At 37.2% G+C, this 7,631-nt stretch overlaps 1 pseudogene; it reads right to left on the minus strand.

Moving 5' to 3' along the window:
- Positions 1 to 1,392: 1,392 nt before the first annotated feature.
- LOC132309784 (G-type lectin S-receptor-like serine/threonine-protein kinase At4g27290) lies at positions 1,393 to 6,593 on the minus strand (annotated as a pseudogene).
- Positions 6,594 to 7,631: the final 1,038 nt, after the last annotated feature.

Consider the following 7,631-nt stretch of genomic DNA (forward strand, 5'->3'; position numbering starts at 1 on the left):
CGTCGGGATCAACGATCATGATTCTTTGGAGATTTGAAATCGACGAGATATTTCTGGCGATCAAAAAGTACCGGAGATAGGGGTGGTGGTGCTGCGGTCGCCGGTGGTGGCGCTGCAATCTCCGAAATCCATGGTCGACGACAGTGGCGGTGGCGGGAATTCATTTTTTGCCGTCTGGTTATCTTCATCCGTATCGCTATTGTCGTCGTTTTCCTCTGTTTCCTGATCAGTTTATTGATCGGTGTCTGAGCTTCGCTTCGGACGATTGCTTCTAGTAAACGGATGATGACGGAAAGAGATGGGCTCCCTGTTGACGACGGTTACGGCGTTGGTTGTTGGCGGTGACGAGCTATAGGCTTGGTTTAGGAATGTACAGTGAGATGGATTGGCTTTTAGTTGGGTTTTGGTTTGGGTGGGGTAGTGGTGATGGAGGTTTTGGGTGGCGGCGGCGATGGAGGTGTAGGATTGGCAGTGGCGATGTGTAATGGTGATAGAGCTGTATGTTGGGGGTAGTTTTGTCAAAAAAAAAAAAAAAATATTCAAATAACCTTTTTCAAGTCAACAACGAGTCAAATGGATAATATAATCATTTAACACTTCAAAAAATACTGTAATCCTACTAAAAATTGATATTTTTTAATATTTAAGGTGTAAGTAAAATACTAAATTACTGTTTTAAATATGAATACAAATTAAAATTAAAATTAAAATATTTATATACGTGAAATATGACCCAACCTCACGGTTCTATCTAATTTACCTAAATTTATTTGAAAACTTCTTTTGCCATTCCACATTAAATTGACTATTCAACTGGAGGAATTTATTATTTGTTTCAAGACAAAAAAATAGTAATAATAAAGTCCGCTTTGTTTCAAGTCCAACCGACCTTTATAATAGAATTAACTTTAGGCATTGGGAATTCGTTGACAAATTGATTTCAGTAATTGAATTATTTGGGCTCATTGTAGAAGTGTCATCAAGTTCATTGTATATCAATTTATGCATGCAGCTTATTCAAGTAACTTTTTTTCTACTTGCAGATGCCTATTATCTTCAAGATGATTTTAGAAAAGCAATCCTTTGAATAAAATTTACTGAAATAACTTATAAATAATGTAGGATAACATTATATGACTAGGTTACAAATTCAAAGTGATCAACAAAGCCGTATATTTTTAGACAATTATAAAAGATTGTTCTCTGATAACAATTTTTTGTTTCTTGATTTCTTGAGACAATATGGGGAAGGCCACCAAAAATAATAAATATTACATGACTCATCCTTCCAGCGAAACCGCGAGTTACTATAGACCTTCTTGGACTAAAGATGTTCTCTTTTTCTTTCAAAATATGCCTCAGCCAAATTATTCTACATCATAAACAACTTCATTTTCATTTTTTTTTTTTTTTTTTTTTTTGAAAAAGAGCCTTGCACAGAATTTGTTTTCCAGGTTTGGAGGACCAAAATATTGACATGAAACATCTTCTAACGAGGGGCCAAACTTGTTACAGTTAATTGATTGACTGAACACGATGATGAATCTACTTCAGGAAACTTTCTTTCAGTGTAAAACCCGGGCTTGTTTGGTTCAGGCAATGCAATCTCACTGCCCAACATCATAACCACAGATGACATGTTTGGCCTGTCCTCTTCACTTTGTTGCACGCATAATAGACCGATATGGATTGATCTAAATGCTTCATTAAGATTACGCGAGTGCACTACCGATTCATCAATCAGTTCCAAAGGCTTGCCTTCTTTATAAAGTGCCCATGCCTAGACAAGTGTAACTTATTTTCGTCAGTAATTCTTGAATCAATGCACTGAAATATCTACTACACAGTAGCTCTTGACACTTACATGTCCTAGGAGGTTGAGGCTGTGGTCTGGATGAGAAAATTCTCTGATTTTGCTCCCACTAACTATCTCAAGCACCAATACACCAAAGCTATAGACATCAGATTTTACTGAGAAGAATCCTTTCATTACATACTCGGGGGACATGTAACCGCTGCAGGAAGTCAACAAAAAAAGAAATCAATTTATGAGCAATAAAAGTGGCACACTCAACATATTTAAAGTTCTTACTATGTTCTAACAATTGTCTTTGTATTTGCTTCCATTTCATCACCGCCAAAACTTTTAGCTATGCCGAAGTCTGAAATTTTGGGGTTCATGTTGTTATCAAGTAAAATATTACCAGCCTTGAGATCTCTATGGATAATTCTCAATCTGGAATCTTGATGAAGGTAGAGAAGTCCCCGAGCAATCCCATTGATAATGTTGTAGCGCTTAGGCCAATCCAGTAACATGCTTTGTTTTTTATCTGCCCATTCTTTCCATCCAATTAGTTGGATTCATGAGTCTAAATGAGAACTACTTTTATAAATTCACAACCATGGATAATCCTTGGGAGCAAGTTCAAGCAGCTGCACTTGTTACAAAGAAGTAAGAGTATCCTGCCTCCCATCTTCAACTAGGATGAATATGGGGCTCGACCCTTCTCCCAAGGCTTTTTATAAAGGAAATCCTACTAAACATCACTCCACATGAAGTGGGGAATTTGGAACATGCATAATCAAAATAACTAGACAGGACTAAGTTTAGTTTATAAAGACTATCAAAAATTACAAAAGGCTAAATAAAATCAAGGTTTCGAGTGCCACAAACCAAAAATGAAGCAATCCATGCTTTTGTTGGGCAAGTATTCATAGATCAACATCCTTTCATCATCTTGAATGCAACCACCTAGAAGCTTCACGAGGTTTCGGTGCTGAAGTTTGGAAATACATACAACTTCATTCTTGAACTCATCGAGTCCTTGTCTTGAATTCTTTGAAAGCCTCTTCACAGCTATTTCTTGTCCCTTGTCTAACACACCTTGAAAATTATCATTCTGAGAGTTCCATTTCCCCTTTTTCGTTCCCTCAAATTTCAGTGTGCTATCCTATGTGGAGATCGTCTCCAATAGGTATATTAAGACAATTACTTCATACTTCATATCATAACAGCAGAGTTAAAGGTGTATAACCATGTGATCAAAGTGGTGCCTTTGCAGTACTATTTTGTGTATAACCAGAAAGACATATCATTTGTGGAACTTGGCACATTTTTTTAGTTATATGCTAAATGCTCAAGAAAGCATCTTTTTTGAATCATTACCATTCAAAGAGGCTTACATAGATTAAGATTGAATTCCTTTGAAAAGAATAGCACTGACTAACATTGCTAAGCATTTAGAATGAAGAGTTTAAAGTTGAGAAATTTTCTTGGAAAACTAGTGACTGAAAGCGTTTATGGAATTACTGGTTTGGTGTATAGAAAACTATTTTTGCCTAGATGCTGCATAGCTTTATATAAATATGATCATTACCTTGTAGACAGGTCCAAAGCCGCCCTCTCTAAGCTTATTGTCGATCGAAAAGTTATTTGTGGCGTTAGCTATTGTCTCAAAGTCGAATAATGGCAACTCTAAACCTTGATTGAGTTTAACTATTTCTGTAGAGCAAAAATAAACTTCATATGAATAAAACAAGTTGTACAAATTCCTTGAATTAACATGTATGGCAATACGGCATGGATCCAGAAGTTAGATAAATTATTCAATAAGATCTCAAATTAAAGTCACTAATGCTATGTTTGGGAGCACTGAATCTATGCTTTAGATTTGGAATTTGAGGAAATCCAGTCTAAACTTTAAATTAAATTTGCTTCAATTCCAAATCCAAGGCACTAATTCAATACTCCCAAGCGCAACATAAAATTATTTCTACTAACGAATCCACCCCGACTCTTTTTCTAAAATGGTATGGCATGATACTCTTGTGGCATCATGATAATCATTTGTTTAAGAAGAAAAAAAGAAACTGGTAAGCAACATCAGTGGGTAGAACAAGAATTGAGATGTCCAGCTGTTTTCCTTTGCTATATCAACAGAAAAGAAAGTGAAATAATCTCAAACTTAAGTAATGACACCCTAGATGCAGTTTTAGCAGCATTTATTTGTTTCTTTAATCATTTGCCTGCTTCAATAAAAATATCATCTATAGCGGTATTGCTGCATATATTACTATAACAGATTGTAGGAGATTTAATTTCCTTTTCTATTTGGAGAGCAATTGTATATATGCACGTCTTGTACAAAGGATTGTTTCAATGAGTGAAGATTATTTTTCTTCTCCAAATTTCTCTTACATGGTATCAAAGCAGGCAAAGTCATGTGTTCAAATACGTGAGCAATTGTGTTAAATATTTAAATATTCAAGTTATACTCTCTCTAAAAGCTCAAGCTTTAATTCAGAGTAGATGGTGATCAACACATATTCTCAAGGCAGACAACTACACAACCTTCATGACACACAATGCTTATCTCTATCCTCATCCTGAAAAAAGTGATGAAAGCTAAGAGAAAGGATTATGATTAAGACCCAAAATCTGATAGGTCCATTTTAGTAGAAAAAAAAAAAAAAAAAAATTGGTTGGATGATTTTATCAAATAGTTAATAGCATTCAGAAAGTTTGATTTTGGTACACTCACTTTACATGAGTCATCAGATTATAGCAACCTGCCCTTTTTGTAAAGCAAAAGTGGCTCAATTAAACTGAAGAGGTACAGAATGAGACCAAGATAAAGTGGCAAATGAAATAAGTTTGAAAATCTTGACATTTGATGCTGACAAGACATGTGTCTCTGCACAGTCAAAATTTACCATTAGTTTAAAGTAACTACAATTTAAGGCAGGAAAACTATGCACTAACACAGCAGTAAAAGAAAGCACTTTTCTATTGTTAACTGAAATAACTGAAGGCAAATCTGAAGAAAAGGTATAAACATAAAAACTAAATCCATTACTCATGTATTTCAATAATCTAGTTTGCTAAGGAGCACGTTCATACCTAATTTTGAGGCTGCAATTATCAGATACAGATCTAATAAGATAATCCATACCTAAGTACTGTATGAAGTGTAAGAAAAATTTGTGAGAGCTTTTCTATGCCTCTCGATTTATGCCTCCTGTCTACAACTCTGCTTGCAAAGTTGTTGAAAGGATGGCAACTTCTTTTTTATTTCCACACCAGAATGTAAAAGCTACTCACTCATCTACATGTTAGGGGATATATATCACACATACTCAACTCAGAGGAGGCCATTCTTATGTAAATATCTTGCCCGCTTTCAGGGAGTTCCCTAATATCAATCAGATCATCAAACCAGAGCAGGCAGCCACTTCCTCCTCCTCTTATGTCTATATTTGCAAAAGCCATGCAAGAACAGTTTTTTAAGCATACCGTCTCACATTCCTTGAAGGACATGCTCCTATTAAATCAGGAATACCGCGCGTCAGGCAATTTAAGACGGGAATACTTGAGAAATCCATCTGATCCACTGTGGCAATCCAAGGGCGTTCTTCGAACACACCCACCTGACCAATCCGCCGTGTTCCAATCTTTTGGGTATCTTGGCAAAAATTTATCGAGACACCCACAGATTGAGGAGTTATCAATATTGCAGCTACCATAGGCATGACAGAGCCCATAAAAATCACAGCGATCCACAGGAGTATTAACAGAAACTATCCAATCCTGTGTTTTATAATTCCACGTCAAGCGCTGTACAATTCCGTTCTGGCTCAAAACCCGCTGTGAGAAAACTGAGCCATTAAGAAGCTCAAATCCATAATACACCTCCTGCTGATCAAAAACAAAATAGTATGTGAAGATGCTGTTTTGTGTTAAAGCAACCGCGCCACTAAAGTGGAGACCATTCCATGGTCCAGAACGGTATTGCTCAACTGAACCTTTCAAGAGGAAAAATTGTTGGAATCCATGAAGATCAATTCCAAATGAATAGTCACCTTTAGAAGGGTCATCACTGGACTTCCATGACCATAGACGCCTATCAATTCCAGTTACTAGGTTCTTTCCAAGCTTCATGCCCGGCAACAGAGTGTCACTCGGATAATCAAAACTCTGCCATAGGAAATTCTCATCATTTGCATCTTTGACAACAAGATTACCCGAATCCAAAAGCTGTGCAATTGGGTTCACTGTGTTGTTATTTGATGATGAATTTGAAGAAGACCAGAAGATGCTGCTTGTACTATTGACAAGCATGAGAATTCCTCCATCAGTGAGCTTTAAGACACCTCCTCCCGAGGTATCAGTAAGTGGAGTATCTCTGTTGGCAACCCATACCACAGTCCTATTAGATATTTTCTTGTACCATATTCCCAAGTATCGATTCCTCCGAGGACTACTACCTGAGGCTGAGGGGGTGAAAAATCCCAGTTCGAATGTTCTGTCTGAAGAGACCATGGTTTGCCCATCTGGAAGGGATTGAGTTGTAGTTATGGTGTCTAATTCTACAGCATCCGAGGTTATTGTTAACATGAAAAAAAATAGAATACAAGAAAAGAAGTATGGTAAAGCCATAATTCGTTGGTGATTTGCTCATGCTCCCATAGGACAGTTTTTGGGTTGGCAGACGGCAAACGAGGAAAAAAAAAACCTAAAAGCGAAATAAGAAAGTCCTCAAAGTCTTCGTTCCCACTTTCTACCATTCTTTATTAGTAGATATAAAACATCCCACGTGAGGTGAGAACTTATGCCCTTAACCTTTCTATTTTGAAAGATTAAGAAGTGCTAGTAGAGTCCTAAACTTAATTTATGTGAGTTAGGTCAACGAGGACATTAGATTCCAAGAGGAGGTGATTATGACGTCTCACATGTACTGCAGTGAAATGTTTGATAATACTTATATACGTGGACATCCCACAACTTTGTATGTCAGCGTGACTTGACAAGGCGTTTTTTTTGCATTCTCTCATCTCAAATCTCAATGCTTACGATTTTGTTCAAAACGCGTCTATACAGTTAAGTGATGTCAACACATATAAGTATCATCAAACTTCTTCGTCCAAAAGATGTGGGATGTCACAAGCATCCCCTCTTGGGACCCAGCGTCCTCGCTGGCGTGACCCTCCTGGGCTTGTGTACACTCCCCACATTTTTGACTGAAGATTGACTCTTATACCATTTGTCACTACCCACCCCAACCTGTATAAATATTGTTCATTTTGCACACTTTCCTCTCGATGTTAATGATTTTGCACATTTGTTCAAAATGCATTTACATGATTAATAAGTGTCCACAAATATAAAATGTTAGGAATTCTCCCCCCCAAGCAATGTGAGAGGTCATAATCACCCCCCTCTTGGGACCAGTGTTCTCATTGGCATGACCTTTGCGAGCTGATGCACGTTTTCCCATTTTCTGGTGGGATTAGTTCTGATACTATTTGTCACGATTAGTCTAACCCGTCGACCAACTGCTCACAGCATAATTTGCATACGCCCCATGTCCATTAGGGTTGACCAAAGTACACTTGTCCCCAGAAGAGATGATTGTGACGTCTCACATCACATGGGGAAAAAGTTTGGGCATTTATATGTGTGGACATCATGTAAACACATAGAATAATTTTGAGCAAAATCATGAACATCATGAGGGTGTACAAAACGGACAATATATACACGAGTTGAACGGATTGCAGGTCCTTTAGAATTGGATTGGTTTTGATTTTAGGTCCAATCCAATCCAATCAATATGCACTGTGAGAGTTTAAGT

This window comes from Cornus florida, unplaced genomic scaffold (assembly GCF_030987335.1).
Source record: "Cornus florida cultivar Cherokee Brave unplaced genomic scaffold, ASM3098733v1 CherokeeBrave_3.0.0_Hap2_Chr05, whole genome shotgun sequence".
Taxonomy (NCBI): domain Eukaryota; kingdom Viridiplantae; phylum Streptophyta; class Magnoliopsida; order Cornales; family Cornaceae; genus Cornus; species Cornus florida.